The following is a 15,999-nucleotide window of genomic DNA, read 5'->3' on the forward strand; positions in this document are numbered from 1 at the left end:
GTAGGGAATATCTACGAGCATTCGATATTGCCATTATTCTAGCTAAAGTAGGTAAAATAATGTATTAGATTTTGGGTATATTTTTTTTATCAGTAACTTTTTAAGAAGTTCTTCGTCGTTTTTTAAGTGATTGGTTATTATTGAACCAGGACTTTTATTTTCGAGGAAGTTGGTTAGGTCTTAGTTTCTTTTATATTTTCCATTTTCTAATACATAGGTTATGTTCTTTCACAATTTAAGAAGGCAGGTTCACTTGGTCGATCCTTTAGAAGATTTAAATGACGATGATGATGATGATGTGTTAAAAGCAGCTTGTCATCAGCAAGGTTCACTACAGAAATTCTAACCACAAATGTTAGTTTATGACTAAATCTTATAACAATGAAAGTTTTCGCGCATTCCCCTTTACGTTACCATTAGGTATGCCACAGATTTGCCCTCACGTACACTTTATTGTCAATTTTATTACATTCTTGTCCAAAAGTAATGCGGAATCGCACAAATTGTTACAGAAACCAGACGTGCCTTGAAGTTTGGAAGAAATGTGTTTCGTTCCCACGCTTTATTGAGGTTTTAGGTTCTTTTCTGGTTACAAAACTAATTTTATAGAAATTTATAAGACTTACGTTAGTCAGTGAAGTTATTAGAAAGTATATTTATACTAGTTTTTCCTCTGGATTTGCTTGCGTGAACTTCAGTCGGACTCAAAAGTCTATGGCGTCCGTTGAGCAAAATTGCTTAAAATTAAGTTTAATTTCCTTTATTCACCAATCTGTCTATGTCATAATTCATCAAAATTGATTAAAATAGCGAAAAATGTTGCCTGACAAACATTGTGAAAATATTCCCGTTTAAATTCTAAAGATGCTTTCTAGTCTTATAACAATCGAAATATCAGTAACCTTAGTAGGTAATTATCTCACTTTACTGTTTGATATTGTTACAAAATGTATCTTAGCCAGTTTTAATAAAAATAAGTCTTATGATAGCTACAAGTTTACATTTTGTTAACGGTATAGACACATAAGCGAGGACGATGTAGTAGCTTCAATTTTTTCATAAGTAGTGGTAGGTTCTTCTTAGGACATAATTATACTCATTTTGAGGCACTTCTAATGAAGCGCTCCTACACTATTACTCGAAGCGCACCTACATATGTGCTATGTTATGTTGCCCTGGTACTTTTTCTTCATCTTACAAAATACTTCGTTACTTGTACTACCTAGGTGCGCTTCGAGGTAGTTTAGGTGCGCTTCATTAGATGCGCCTCAAAATGGGTGCGCTTTATTAGGTGCGCCTCAAAATGGGTACGCTTCATTAGGTGCGCCTCAAAATGGGTGCGCTTCATTAGGTGCGCCTCAAAATGGGTGCGCTTCAAGGAATACCTCTCAATTATGGCTTGCCCTAATACCACTTCGGGACAATATATCGGCTACTGGTGCTGAGAATTGGCGGGAAGAAACTCATTCATATTTCAAGTTAAATAAATAGATTAGGTACTCTAACTTTTGGAAGGAAAAGAGGGGGACTTCTAACAGGGAGTTACTGGTTAACATTTTCGTGTGGTTTTAAGCAAGTTTACTTACACAATATTAGCATTTTACCCCACAAGAATAATGAGTGTACCTACTTAATTAGTGGTTGGCTAAACTGTTGATTAAGAAGAGGGATATATGAGTTTGTTTGTTGTCAATTTGGAATTGTTGCGTTATTATTAAGCATTTTTTGTAAAGACTAAATTGTGTTAGGCAAACTGTCCACGATCCGTCATTTGACGATTGCATTCACACGCAAATTAGGATGCGACACCGCTCTGTAGACACAGTTTTGTTTGTTTTTACCCAAGATGTAAGCAATGGTCAATTGTCAAGTGCGCATGGAATGCGGCTTGTGTGGACAGTAGGCCTTAGTTTGGTTTGGAGTCTAAAGCCCGGTTTTTGAATTAACATTTGAATTGGCTTTAACTGCTTGAAGTATGAACTTTTCATGTTAAAATTCGTCCTTGAGTAGAAGATGAGCATACTCAAGCTGGAACTCTCAATTCAGAATCCAGGTCTAAATAATCTGATAATACTTAATGAGACTTTGTGTAGCTTGATTTATCTTTCCTTTCCTTGAAACAAATCAACCCCACAATAGAATTATATATAAGCCTTTATTTCTGTTAATTTTTTTAACTTATTTCACTATACATAATATTACAAATTATAACTAGAGGTAAGAAAAAAATTCATTAAAACTAAATGGTATTTTCGGCATTCGGCTTATCTCTCCTCTTAACAGCTTGTCTTTCGACAAAGGCCTCCTCTAAGGATTTCCATTTGTTTCTGTCCTTTGCTGTACGTAACCATTCTGGCCCAGCTACTTGCTTCAAATCGTCTTCCCATCTCTTTGGTTGTCTTCCTCTACTTCTTCTGCTTTCTCTAGGGTACCATTCCGTAATTATTCTGGTCCATTTCTCTTTCTTTTCTCTTAACATATGTCCTGTCCAGCGCCATTTTAATTTCCTGCATAATGATTGTACTTTTCCAAACTTTGTCTTCCCTTTGATCTTTTTTAATTGCATTTTATCCTTTCTTCTCACTCCTAGAACGCTTCTCTCTATCCCGTTCTGACATATATTTAATTTATTTTGTTGTTGTTCAGTTAAGGCCCAAGTTTGGCATCCGTATGTAAGACATGGCAATATGCAAGCATTGAAGACTTTCCGTTTTTCAGCCATAGGCATTTCATTATTTTTCATTACTTCGCTCAACGACCAGAATCTTTTCCAAGTGTTTGCTATTCTTCTTTCTATTTCTTTCTGCATACTCTCTGTCGGTGATACTAATTGTCCCAAGTAAATGTACTCGCTTACATATTCTAACTGTTGGTTATTAACTGCAATATGAATGTTTTGTGAGGAGTTGGTCATTACTTTCGTTTTTGTTATATTCATTGTGAGCCCTGCATTTGCACTTTCGTCTGATAATTGTTGCAGCATTTTTTCCAAGGTCATCGGGCATTCGGAGAAAAGTATTAAATCATCAGCGAATCTCAAATGATCAACATTGAGCTAATATTCTAGACATGCGGGAGCATGTTAAGCCTAGTTCCAGGGAGGGGACTGCACCGTGAGTATATTTAGACGAACCACTTGGAGCCACTTTTGACTCCTCATCACTCAAAAAGTACTGTGCATTAACACTTCAAATTTGGCTCATCTATTGAGACTTGCAAGATAAACATCAGCTTCAAATTTCATAAACATACCTCAAATGGTTCTTTAGGTATTGACGTCCAAAAATCTACATGGCTGACCTTTATGACCAAATTCTAACCACTTCCAGATGACCTTGAAGGTTCAAATTTGACATCCAGATAGGTAGTTGTGTAAATACAAAGGAACAAATAAAAAATCAGTAAATTTTAATATTTCGCAGGTGATAGATAGATTTTAGTGCCCTAAATGTCGATTTTTGAACGTCAATACCTAAATAACCGTTTGAGGTATATTTATGAAATTTGAAGCTGATGTTTATCTTGCAAGTCTCAACACATGAGCCAAATTTGAAGTGTTAATGCACAGTACTTTTTGAGTGATGAGGAGTCAAAAGTGGCTCCAAGTGGTTCGTCTAAATATACTCACGGTGCAGTCCCCTCCCTGGAACTAGGCTTAACATGCTCCCGCATGTCTAGAATATTAGCTCAATGTTGATTTAGTCGATTTTCTCCTAATGGGAACATGTAAGACAAAAATAAAATTTCCAATATTACAGACCTTCTAGAGCAGATGCCGCGAAAACTATACAAGATATAGAAAAACTTGACTATCTCACCTGTAGAAAATTGAATAAGCTTTTTTTGGTTCATAGTAGTCATGTCACTAGGACGCATAGTTTCCGAGGATTAAGCGAAAAACCGAAAAGTGGTACCTTTAAACCCCCCTCTCCCCGCCGGCTTAAGGGCTAAGGGCGGGGACTTTTGCTATGTTCACCACCTAACTAGTTTAAATAAAGTCCCGAGGTCAGAAATTGTGTTCCATGGATTTCTCTCTACACCGTCGTTAAAGCATTCATTGACTGGACTAATAGACCCCGAACGCACACGCCGAAAATAATGTCAACTTTTCTAAATTTCATTCAGCATACAAAAGTATACCTTAAAACATAGGAGTGCAGTATAAGTGATGACAAATATTGACTACCTTGAGGACCCCTGAAACCGCATGTAGGTCACACGCCGCCGGCCTCGTGCATTCAGAATTTCAGACTTACCATTTTTCAATCATGATACCTCATTTCGGAAGAAATTTTCCTCCCATTGTACGTAATGAAAAGCTTTTTAATTACCTTCTGTTTTTAGATGTTTTCATATTTAAATGTTTTTGTAAGAACAACATTATGGTTGCTTGCAAATCAATGTAGAAAGAAACTATGAGCTAAGTATTTTGATGTGAACTACTGTTGAGAAAAAGTTGTTGGAGTAAAATTTTCTGTACAGCAGATCTAACTATATTTTTATTGAAAAATTGCTCCTATTAGCTCCTTTTAATACCAGTGTTTAGTTTGATATAATATTCTAACTCTACGTATATTTATAAAATAATAATCCGCTTATTTATAAAATTCTCAACTATCGTACTGTTTTAAATATTCCAATGCTCTCTATGAAAGTTAACCTCAATGTAATGAAGAGACAAAAGAGAGATTGGTTATGAAGCTGTCTTAGTTTTATGAATAACTAGCTGACCCGGCGAACTTTGTTCCGCCTTAATGGCAATAAATAAGCAGACTTTTTTTTATTTCGAACGGGATAAAAAGTATCCTATGTCCTTCTCCTGGCTCTAAACTACCTCCCTGACAATTTTCAGCTAAATCGGTTCAGCCGTTCTTGAGTTATAAGTGGAGTAACTAACACGACTTTCTTTTATATACAGTGTGTCCGGGCTTGTAGTGATCAAACTTTAAGGGCGTAATCTATGGACAATTTTATCGATGAAAATACTTCAAATTTGGGGCTTGACCCATTTCTCGCAAAATTACGAGGATTTAAGTTTTTAATTTTTAGTTTTCACCTCTTCCTTCAAAAACAAGTGAAAACGTGGGTAGCTTAACATTAATATGCAAATATTTCATATCATACTATAGCCAATAAAATTATCTATTAGTAGAAGAATAAAACAGGCACAAATTTCATACATTTTATGGGAGTAAGAATGGATTTAATTAGAAAAATACACTACTTTTTTCACTTCTTTTTCAGTTATTTTCCAACACAAGAAAAACCAGGTCGTTAAGGTATGTTTTATTTGCATTGTATTTTTAGTATTTGAGCTATTCTACAAAACTAATGTAAATTTATTAGTCTACGTCTATTAGTTTCGACGTAATTGTTGAACAAAGATACCCCTTCCCAGCGGTTTCCATAGTAATCGGAATAGGTTGTGTGATTCTTTCAGGCAGTGCATTTTCGCATGTCGCGTGCTCTATGGAAACCGCTGGGAAGGGGTATTTTTGTTCAACAATTACGTCGAAACTAATAGACGTATACTAATAAATTTACATTCGTTTTGTAGAATAGCTCAAATACTAATAATACAATGCAAATAAAACATACCTTAACGACCTGGTTTTTCTTGTGTTGGAAAATAACTGAAAAAGAAGTGAAAAAAGTAATGTATTTTTCTAATTCAATCCATTCTTACTCCCATAAAATGTATGAAATTTGTGTCTGTTTTCTTCTTCTACTAATAGATAATCTTATTGGCTATCGCATGATATAAAATATTTGCCTATTAATGTTAAGCTACCCACGCTTTCACTTGTTTTTTAAAGAAGAGGTGTAAACTAAAAATTAAAAACTTAAATCCATGTAATTTTTCGAGAAATGGGTCAAGCCCCAAATTTGAAGAATTTTCATCGATAAAGTTGTTCATAGATTACGCCTTTAAAGTTTGATCACTACATGCCCGGACACACTGTATATAGAAGACAAAACACAGATAGCAACGAATAATTAGATTGTAACAAAAAGTCATGAACATCTTCAAACATTGAAATAATTCTAGAAACGTTTGAAATGTTCTACAAATATTTCTGCTTTGTCTGGATGTTATTTTCTTACCATTTGCTCATTTCAACATTTTAGACGTTTTGCACTATCTCTGGAAACCATTCAATTAAAATTATCAAAGTGCCTCCATTGAATTTGAAATTGAAATTCAGTCCTGTTCAGCAGTACGTTTTGCAAAAGAAAGAGTTTTCGACAGAGTAAGTAGGTACCTACAAAAAAGGTTATAGATGCTAAATCTTTATACAAAAACAAGTACCTACTAGCAAGTTTTTTTAAGAACCTACTGAAATGCATGAATGGATTTGAGTAATCCCTCATGCTGATTCATACCAACGAGTAATTCGATACCGTATTAAAAACATTACACAGTTTTACGCTACTAATTAATTTATTGTATTTCATGAGCTGCCAAAATACGTAAATATTTTAAGTCAATGGAGTCACGTCTCTTGTGTTTGCCAATTCAATTGACTAACTATTTACAAAACAAGAAAGACTCGAATTTAGCAGTTAATTGAAAACTAATTGGTTTAAAGGTTTTCAGGGCTGACGTACTGTTCTTTTATTTCGGCAGCCAATGGTAACTCTGAGTTTGTTGCGGTGCTACTCAGGTCTTGCTAAATGTTAGTCTCGAAACGCTGGTAGGCCAATAGATTATGGGACATGTAAAGGCTCCTTTTAAGGTAAAATTGTAAACTTGGAGTGCAAGTGTGGTTTTGTTCCCCAGTCGACGAAGCACATGATGTCGTGCCATGCTTGCCCAAATAACTGCACGCAGGAAGATTCAATGAAGGCTACTGACAACGCCACTCTTGTGGCGGAGTTTTGGGCTGACGCTGTGTAGGTTTGTTGTCGACACGACAAGAAGTAGAAGGGTTATTTATTAGTCTTTTTTTCTTTAAACTATTTTAATATTCTATGGCCCAGTTTCCAGCTTGCGTGTTCATTTTACTCAACGATCAATTTATACTTGATTAGAAGATGAGCACACTCAAGCTGGAAATCTCAATTCAGAAACCGGTCATAATATTTACAAAATAATAAGGTCTATACATATAAATAGATTCTTAATCTCTGACTCTAATTTAGAAGCTTTTTTATGCACAAGAAGGCAGGTATTTGACCGCAATCGCACCTGGTGTTAAGTGAGATGCAGCCTAGGATGGTACATATTATCTGCCCTCTAAGTTCACTCTCGCCTTGAAAGGCCCGGATTATGGTGTGTGTTATATTATAGCTGTGCCTTATTTCGTTTCAGCCAAATGACGTCCACTGCTGGACAAAAGCCTCCCCCAAGGTTTTCCACAATGAACGGTCCTGCGCTGCTCGCATCCAGGCTCTTCCCGCGACCTTTACCAGATCGTCGGTCCACCTAGTAGGAGGCCTGCCCACGCTACGTCTTCCAGCTCGTGGTCGCCACTCGAGAACTTTCCTGCCCCAACGGCCATCGTCTCTACGAGCTATGTGCCCCGCCCACCGCCTTATTTATTGGTTAATAACAAACATGGCTGAACTAAAGTTATACTCACATGTGGACGGGTTGAGCTCAGCCAGCGACTACGCCATAGCTCAAGGCCACCTGCAACAAGATTAACATTGTAACAGCCTGTAACGTGTCATCAGTTGTTCAACATGATTAAGCTGCCGACCGAGAATTCAATGCGGAGTCAGGGGACTGTAGACAAATTAATACTTTGTAATGTTTATGAATGATCTGAAAATAATAGCCTTTAATCTTATTAGGCAGTTAAAAAATAATATTGGACACATTTCAATATTCAACAATAAAATTATTAAGTTGTTGTTGATCTGAGCAATCCGAGCGTTATTATTGTAGTGTGCGTGTGCACTCACGGATAATTTAGCGTGTACCGATAACACTCAAACATTAGCGGAAGAATGGTGGGGCGCGTCTTCGTGGATGAAACGATCTATAACTTGTACAGGCCCCCATAGGCGTCTGACATGACTCAAAATAACTTTAATATATTTTCTACAAACTACTTACCTACTGTTTGAAGTACAAATCAAAAAGTTTGAATGAAAACCACCCACAGATGATGACGAAACGAAATCGTTCAAAATATGGCTCTATTAGCAGACAATAATCACAATTTGCTAACACAGCAAAGCAATTTAGTCCGTTATCCGATCATAGCGAATAATTAGAGCTTATAATTGCCGAATCGATTTGACTCGATTTGAAAATCATCCTACCAATGCCCAAGGAACAACAGCCAGGCCATTTTGTTTTCATATTTACCGTTATAGTGACAGAAATACATATTTTAAATTAGAATTTGCCACGATTGAAAAGTAGAACGAGACGATATTTATTCCAGCTGGGTACAGATTTTATTTATTTATTTATTTGTAATAGGTATACAAACAACAGATTAAAAGAATACATACTCAAAATGTACTAAAATGGATTTGAGACCGCACAGCAAAGTAGCAATATGAATAAATCTTACTAGTCTTCTTAATTAAAATAGCCGAAATTTTCACACTATCAAGAAAAATATAAAATACCTTAAGAGTAGATAAGATGCAACTTAAAACAGAAGAAAATCCAAGTGTCCACAAGCAAGATTAAAAAAGACGCAATGAACAAATGCACGTTACAAATTATAAGTACCATTGCCATCATTCAAATTCATTTCCAATCACATTTTAAAGAATGTAATATTATAAGGGCTGGCTGCATTCCTCGGGCTGTGCCTCGGACCAGTAATGAGCGTGAGAAACAACTGAATAAATGATCTGGTGCTAATTTGACGAGTAACGGATTTAAAATCGAGAGGTGAGACTACAATCAGGCTGTTGAAATGAATCTGCATTCGAAATAATACTGTTCAATTTGGACTGGAACGAATAAAACTTATATTTGAAACTAGCTTTTGCCCGCGGCTACATCCGCGTGAAATTTAGTTTGTCACAGATCGCCATAAATTACTTATAGCCTATATATTCTGGGTTATAAACAATAATAATGTACAGTTTCATCAAAATCCGATCAGTAGTTTTTGCGTGAAAAAATAACAAACATCCAGACATCCAAACTTTCGCATTTATAATATTAGTAGGATAGCGGCCGCCGGCGACTTCCTACGCGTGGATCCCGTTTTACCCCCTTAGGGGTTGAATTTAGCAAAATCTCGTCTTAGTGAGCATCTACGTTCTAAAAGGAACCCCCTATATTTGAGACTCCTAGCACTTGTAGTTTCTGAGAATTCGTGATGAGTGAGTGAGTCAGTGACCTTTCGCTTTTATAGATATAGATAAGATAAGATAAGATAAGATAATTTATTTATTTGCTTAAAACATGGTATACATAATTAAATATCGGTGTTACATGTTGAAACGTGCTCATGTTCTGCTTCATCAAAGAATGCATGCAAATATTTTATATACAGTAGTTGGAATCTAATTAATTAATACAATAAGTTCATAATAATGTCTCGGTTACAATAATGTCAGAATTCAATTTAAGTCAATTCATTTCAATTTACAATAATGTCAACAAAATATTAATTAATAAAATAAATACGTTAATTTACATGTCATACCTACTTGTTATCATAGGAGCGTGATAAGTAATAAAACTATGTAACACGTCAATTCATTACACTGAATAATAATTAAATTGAGTGAAAATTCAAGAAAAACGGTATTTTTTCGTGTCCGTCATTTTAGTCACAAAATAAACCGCCATTAATCTCCAGTAATATTAGCATAATCTTCCGTTTTTGTTTTTATAAACATTTTAGAAAACCTTGTCCTCAAACGTTGTACTCCATCCACCATTACAAATTAAATCACGTGACTTCCAATAAAATTAATAAAATGGTTCCTTATTTATTGGCATAATCTTCATCATCATCGTCATCATCTCAGCCATAGGACGTCCACTGCTGAACATAGCCATCCTCTAATGCTTTCCATGTTGCCCGGTAGGTAGCGGGTAGCGGCCTGCGTCCAGCGCCTTCCTGCTACCTTTATGATGTCGGTTTACATAATTCTTCCTCCTTTAAAATATTTCACAAAAATACATAAAACTTCTTGCCCTATTCAAATCAAATCAAATCGAAGTAAGGCGCTGAACAGACGGTGAAACGCAACTGCAACGAAACTGCAACTGCTAGTTACTTTTGAGTTGCATCTAAGTTTCTGCCATAGCGTCCGTTGAGAGACCACACATGACGCAACCAGTTTGAAACTTGTGCGTCGCGTCCCGTCATGTGTCGCACCAATAAACAAGACAGTATTAAGTTCTAGAATCTAAATGTAGAAATGATATTAGTTTAGTTTGTGATCTCCAACGTTTCAGCAAATCAAATACCATTTCCATTCCAACTAGGGTTGCCAACTATACTGTTATGAACAGTATTATACTGTTTTTCACTAAATTATACTTTTTACTGTTGAACAAAAATGAAGTACACAAAATACTGTTTTTAGCAAGCATCACTAGTATCCATAGATATTTTTAAAAGTAAACCAACACTTCGTACGTGACTTAAATACTGTTTGTTTTCATTCTCCGACCTTTGATATACTTATTTGAAAAAAAGTTTTTTTTTTATCCACAATCAGGAAGCTCTTGGCCTGTATCTCACCTGATGGTAAGTGATGATCAGGCCGAAGGTGGAAGCGAGCTTCATCTGGAATCCTCAACCACGGAGTTACTGGCTATCTTACCTCTAACTGCCGGAACACAACAATGCTGTTAACATTGTTGTTATGGAGCCAGACTTAGGTAAGATGGCGGTAGCTAGCCAGGCGGACTTAGAACAAGCTCTACCACCAACAAAACCGAACAGAAAAATCTGCCCCTACCGGGAATCGAACCCGGGACCTCTGCGTCTGAAGCAGGTGGTCTTACCACTAGACCACAGAGGCGGTCAAAAGTAAAAGTTGGCAACCCTGATTCCAACTGTCCAGTATTTAATAACTATTAGGTCGGTCGAGGTTACACGCGTAACGCTTTTTGCTGATAGATGTAACGTCTTTGATGTATTTTGTGGGTACAGTCAGCCTTAATATATGGCATGCCGAAATAGCACTTAATATTTTAGAGGTCCGCTTACTATGGGCCTCATAAGAAGGCTCAAGGTCACCCAAAGGGCGATGGAGCGTGCTATGCTCGGAGTTTCCCTGCGTGATCGAATCAGAAATGAGGAGATCCGTAGGAGAACCAGAGTGACTGACATAGCCCGCAGAATCGCTAAAATCAGCATATAGCTAGTAGAGATGATGGCCGCTGGGGCAGGAGAGTTCTTGAGTGGCGACCACGAGCCGGAAGACGTAGCGTGGGCAGGCCTCCCACTAGGTGGACTGACGATCTGGCAAAGGTCGCGTGAGGTGGCCTGGATGCGAGCGGCGCAGGACCGGTATTTGTGAAAATCCTTGAGGGAGGCCTTTGTCCAGTAGTGGACGTCTTTCGGCTGAAACGAACGAACGATTTTAGAGGTCATCAGAGGCAAAGGTATAAAATTGTCTCATTACAACTTAAATAAAAAAAACAGGTACTTTTTATGTAGAACAAAGCAGGTAGGAATCTGACCGCAATCGCATCTGATGTTAAGGGAGATGCAGTCTAGGACGGTACATATTATCTGCCCTGTAAGTGCCTATTCACTCTCGCCTTAGAGAGGCCCGGATTATACGTGTAGTATTCGGAAAAGAAAGTATTTTTGTAAATGACTTTTTTTCAGGTCCTTCGAGGCGTTCTCAAGATCAGTTTTGGCATTGAATGTGCTAAGCAGACTATACCAGCCCAGACTTTTTAACAAATCGCGGCTATAGAAGAGTTTCAGTGACCGAAACGAATCGCGCATTAGTCCGAGCGGTTTTGCAACTGATTGTGGTTCCATTTTGTCTTGTTTGTAATATTTGACATGAATGCTCAGTTTGGACGTTAATAACATGGTTAATTGAGGCTGCATTTCTAGCATTATACAGCTCAGTTGGAAGAGCAGTCGCCCGGCAAGCGGAAGGTCGTGGGTTCAATTCCCGCCTTAGGCAGTTCGATTTTTTCAAGTTATTTATAATTTTCAAATTATACAGCAATCCGCGAAGAAAATCAACCAATGTGATTAATTTCATTGACCCAGGCTATAGGAACGAGGCATTTTTTATTCACAAAATCACAGGCTAGAATTTGAATCGAGTTTTGAGCGTATCGTTCATAATCAGTACGGGACTTATAGAATGTCCTTGATTTTATGATTGGCGAGACGAAGTGTCATTATGCAAAGGAGAGAGAAACAATGTCGGGAAATCGGACGCCTGACAAGAAAACTCTACATACACTCATGCAACAAACTGCAAAGAATACGAGTAAAATAATATATGAGATGAAACCAGAAATGTGCAACAAAAGCACATAGGACAACATCGCTACAGATTTTCGCTACATGTATAAAATAAACATGGTACAATGTAGGGAACGAGCGACCTCCCCTGAAAAGTGCGCTACGCATCCTGGATTCCCGTAAACATGACGTACCTAACAAGCAGTACAGTACCAGCACTGGACAAGAGCAAGCAGTGGGAACACTCGACATTTTTATCGAGTTAGTTCGACGCTTTCCGCACTCTGTACATAAAGTGCGGAATCAGCTCATGAGTTAGTAATATCAACTATCACCTTCAAATCGCTAATCCAACATTTTGAGCCCGCTGTGCCACTACGGTCCCCCGCTATAGTATACGCGCATGCTCGTGTTTCAAGCAGTCGGTTGAAAAGACCAAGCATAACATAAGCATAAAACAAACTAATCACAAACAATCGCACAATCGCGTCAGAAAGAATCGCGACAGAAATCTCAAATACCTACACTCCAAAGTTATAAAGTGAACTCGAGAACGGAAGTTGCTCCAGAACTTTTAATTAAGATGCCATATAATCTCTGCCAGACTTGGCGTCAAGTTTTATAATCCCCAGGTTTGTATTAACTTGGCTAATTTAGAGGGCGTTTATTATTTTGGGTCCAGAAAGACCAGGTTAAAGGACAAAATTAAACAATAAAACACTAGTGAAACGGTCTTTGTAAGGATAAGTTTGTCCCAGAGGAATATTATTTTGACAGTTGACCGCGACGAAATTAAGAAGAAATAGGGAGACTGAAATTGAGGTTTTTCCGAAATTAAGAAAGAAACACAAAATACCTTAATATGACCTTACAGAAACAGAAAACATAATACTACAGGGATTTAGCGTAGTCGCCAAATATCGCGCTCGCGTCGCTGTATCCGTGCCGTCACTGCCGTCGACAGAGTGGTACAGTTCTGTATGTAAGCTGCAAGCAAGTGTATACCAAATACCAAGGAGTTGCAAGAAGTTTAGGAATAATCCCAAAGCGTACACCAAGCTTATAATGCTATAATGACGAATACGCGTCTATGAAGCGATGCTGCGTGGACACTGGACAGTCATCATCATCATCATCTCAGCCATAGGACGTCCACTGCTGAACATATTTTGCCTCCCCCAATGCTTTCCATGCTGCCCGGTTGGTAGCGGCCTGCGTCCAGCGATGATTATGATGTCGTCGGTCCACCTTGTGGACGTGGACAGTAGAAGCATTAATACTCAAATCATGGCAATCTTTCCTATCCTCAACAAGATCGTTATAACACAGTTCCATCTACGGCAATTACGACTACCCTATTGCCAGTTTACCGCCATAACCCTTTGGGTAACGATCCTAAATATTCAATTCATAGACATGTTACCAAACTTACGGGCGCGTAAAAGGCCCTTCCCAAAAAAATGGTATGTTTTGAACTTGTATTTGAATTGTATTGCACACATAATATTCTAGCATCTTATGTGGTTATAATAAGTTCTATTTTGCATCAAAACTGTACAGCTGATGGCTATTTGTACATCCAACTATCGGGTCTTCATGAATATTTCAGCAGGCTGTCTGTCTGTAGCTGTCATTTCTTAACCTTCATATCGCGCGCTTGGTCAATCCATTTTCTTTTTTATCACTTGGTGTGAGAGCTGAATTTAAATATTTATGGGCACTTGCTCTTTTTGTTATGAATTTTTGAGACTGATATTAACCGCGCCAACTGTTTTTATTGTCTAGACTCTTTCTAGACTAGACTAGTTAAGTTTGACAGCCCATTCATTTTTTTACAACTAGATAAGACACCAGGCAAGTCCACCTACACAAACGATCTTCATATTACCTAAATCTAACAACAATATTAACTGCGTTGTGTAGGTAAGATAGCCAGTTCCTCTATTGTGGATTCTGGGTGAAGCTCATTTTCACCTTCGGCCTGATCATCACTTGCCATCAGATGGTGGATAAAGAAATAACTTCCCTAATTTATTTTAAAAGTTATGTCGATACGATTGAATTCCATTGAAAGAAACAGTTCGTGGCGCAAGTTTATTAGGGCATTTTTTTAACTTCTGATTCTCATTAACTATAGTAATTAGGCTACTTTAATCGGAATTACAAGGGACAACAAACAGGGGCTTGTAATCACGACAGATTGGAAAAGTTTCCTCATTGGCCACCTCTCATTTGGGTACTAGTCTTGAAAGTTTTCCGGGAAATATTTGTTGGGCCGAGGAAAAAGACAGTAATGAAACCTGGGCAATGCAAATGAAATAACTATAGTTCATGATAGACTATTACTTAATTGCAATCGAATAAGACTGACTGATATTGTCATAGATGAAAATCCCACCTGCTTAAAAAACTAACTTTAAAAACAACTGAAAAGAAAAATCTAATCTACTAACCTAGTATTTTGGTAAATACTCGTAGATTAAATATGCTAATGCGTCTTAAGCATTTGGAAATTAAAAAAAAAATTCGCGAAAGATTTCAGCAATCTTGCAAAGGAATAACTTACAGCTGACTAATTTTGACACTGATAAAAATCCCCTGCTAAAAAAATAAATTTATAACTATAAACTGAAAAGAAAAAAATAAATTCTAGTAATAGTATTCAGTTAAATTAATTATTATATCTCCTACCTTTCTCATAACGGCTTTAACAGTTGGGAAAATTCCATCTAGTCCAGAATTTTAAATGAGTCCCGACTATTCAACTATAGCTAAATCACAAATGGCGTCTAGTTCGCGCCATATTGTTTTTTAAAGTAGAAAAATATAAGTTACCGAATGAGAATATTCAATACAAAGAGCGCTAAACAACAAATTTAATTCTCATAAATTAAAAAAGCTTTGTTTACTATAGATCCCATGTGGTGATTCAAAACCTTTGTAAATGTAAATGGATACGTAATTTGACTTATCGTATTCAGATTTCTTTCTAAAGACCTTAGAGCCCTAATAAAGCCATCTTGTTTTATGTTCCAAGATTAAAACATTAATAATGAGTTATCTATTGGCCCATCGGAACAAATCAATACAATAGCTTCTTTCACAACTGTTGTAATAATAATTAACTTTCTAAATATAAATCAAAGCAATTAGATGTTTAGGCACTGATATAAAGTTGTAACTGATAATAATAAGGTTTCGATAGATGTCGCCGCGAGCGAGCTTGGAACAAAGTTGTATTTGATATCGTAGAACAAGAAACTTGTGATGTAGTTTTAATTAAATCAAATTAAATTGTTGTTTGATGAAGTTTTTGCTGTTCATTATTGCAAACTTTGTTTAGTATCCTATTAATCAAATGAAACCCATCTAAATGTATTTAGTACCTAGTTAAAGATATTTCTTGTTCTTGTTTTATGCTCTTGTCAGTTTTATTTTATTTACACATACGATATTATAACATACATAGTCTTTTTATAATGTTTATCCGTTACAGGCCAGTAATACCACTTTTTTTAGCTCTAAATCGAGTTGACTTAAAACCTATACCTTGTCAAACCACTAAATATTGCACCTATAAAATAATTGCGATACCAAACTATACTGAGGGCCAGCTTACTGTCAAATA

General features: G+C 36.8%; 1 non-coding gene across 1 annotated transcript; it reads right to left on the bottom strand.

The window, feature by feature from the left end:
- Positions 1–10,884: 10,884 nt before the first annotated feature.
- On the bottom strand, positions 10,885–10,956 carry TRNAL-CAG (transfer RNA leucine (anticodon CAG)). Its single transcript has one exon. It is a non-coding gene; the product is annotated as a tRNA-Leu (tRNA).
- Between the last annotated feature and the right edge of the window lie 5,043 nt (positions 10,957–15,999).

The sequence above is a fragment of the Ostrinia furnacalis genome, unplaced genomic scaffold (genome assembly GCF_004193835.3).
Source record: "Ostrinia furnacalis isolate ACB-3 unplaced genomic scaffold, ASM419383v2 OfSCF5080, whole genome shotgun sequence".
NCBI lineage: Eukaryota > Metazoa > Arthropoda > Insecta > Lepidoptera > Crambidae > Ostrinia > Ostrinia furnacalis.